The sequence below is a fragment of the Sinocyclocheilus anshuiensis genome, unplaced genomic scaffold (genome assembly GCF_001515605.1).
Source record: "Sinocyclocheilus anshuiensis isolate Anshui unplaced genomic scaffold, SAMN03320099.WGS_v1.1 scaffold648, whole genome shotgun sequence".
Lineage (NCBI taxonomy): Eukaryota > Metazoa > Chordata > Actinopteri > Cypriniformes > Cyprinidae > Sinocyclocheilus > Sinocyclocheilus anshuiensis.
Genome location: NW_015557156.1, coordinates 334,351 through 335,714, shown reverse-complemented (window position 1 = coordinate 335,714; position 1,364 = coordinate 334,351). Strand labels below are relative to the sequence as shown.

At 40.8% G+C, this 1,364-nt stretch overlaps 1 protein-coding gene across 2 annotated transcripts in view; it reads left to right on the top strand.

Moving 5' to 3' along the window:
* Positions 1 to 1,364, top strand: part of LOC107678193 (paralemmin-3-like) — a 50,416-nt gene continuing 49,052 nt past the window's right edge. The window contains exon 1 of one of the 2 annotated variants that reach the window (XM_016473386.1): positions 1 to 31. The gene's annotated coding sequence lies outside the window, so the exon portion shown is untranslated. The other variant, XM_016473385.1, reaches the window with a different exon arrangement.

Genomic DNA, 1,364 nt, shown 5'->3' with positions numbered 1-1,364 from the left:
GGCCTCATAAACAGGAAGAGACTAGAGTCAGGTAACCAGAACCCGCTCTATCATTCTGTGCATGAGCCGCATGAAGTGCGTCGCGGTGGGAGAGGCACAAAGTTTGCAGTGGATGTTAGAATCTCGTTTCTTTTACTTGATGTCATCATAACGGCGTTTTGTATATCGCTTGGCAGCAGTTTCGAACTAACCGGTTTTAAACGTTGAATTGAAGCCATAAATCCTTCCTTTGCTCTTGGCGAAGCTCCTCAGGTGTTTTGTTTTTCCAGCAGAAGACGCGCTAAAGTTTGCCATTCGGCGTGGAGACATTCGATGCAAACTCTTGCCTCATTTGAACTATATTAGTTCCGCTTTCCGCTTGTTTGTATATAAACACTTCATTACCTATTCAGAAGGACATACGGGCCAGTGCATCAGGTAAGGATGCTTTAAAGCTATTGAGGGGTTTGTTTGTTTGTTTGTTACTTAGCCAACAGGTAGCGTTTTTATTAGTCTTTGATATTAGCGTGATTTTCTTCGCGCACGTACTGCACATTAGGCCATGAAAAGCACATCCGTTTAATGCGCGGTTTATGATCAGTCGTAGGTAATTATCATCAATTTGTATAATTATAAATAAGCATGCCTGAGATCTTAAATTTAAGTTAAAAAAAATTTGTAAATTTTTTTAGAATTATAATCTTTGTATTCGTGTCAGTTTCATATGTTTTTGAAGTTATTTTTGTATGGCTCTAAAAATGTCAAGGGGTGTAACCATTAAAGGGGTCATATGATGTGATTTCAAGTTTTCCTTTCTCTTTGGAGCGTTACAAGCTGATTGTGCATAGATAAGATCCCTGAAGTTGCAAAGACTAAAGTCTCAAAACCAAAGAGATATTCTTTATCAAAGTTAAGACTCTGCCACACCCCCCTAAAACGGCTCGTTCTAACACGCCCCCACATATCTACCTCACTATGTGGAAATATTAGCATAATGCCGCCCAAATGTGCACGCAAAGAAAGAAGGCGTGGTTTCAGTAACCGCAGTTAGTGTTGAAGCAGCCATGTCAGGGAGACGCTGTGTGTTTCTAGGCGAAAGCAAAAGCACTTTATTTGGCCTTCCGAAAGTAGATGCATTTAGGAATCTTTAAGAATACTTACAACAGAACAGCAATGCATTTTATGGATGACCGTTTCGTGAACCTAGGAGAGGAGGTAATTCTGACTTTGCTATGACAATCTGGCGCTTCTGAATCAGCTACTATTTTGTTATTAGTTTAAGTATTTGCTATTGACTGTTCAAATGCGGAGTTTTGCGCATCGTGTGTGTGTGTGTGTGTGTGTGCGCGAGCGAGCAAGAGAGAGAGAGAGCGCGAGAGAGAGAG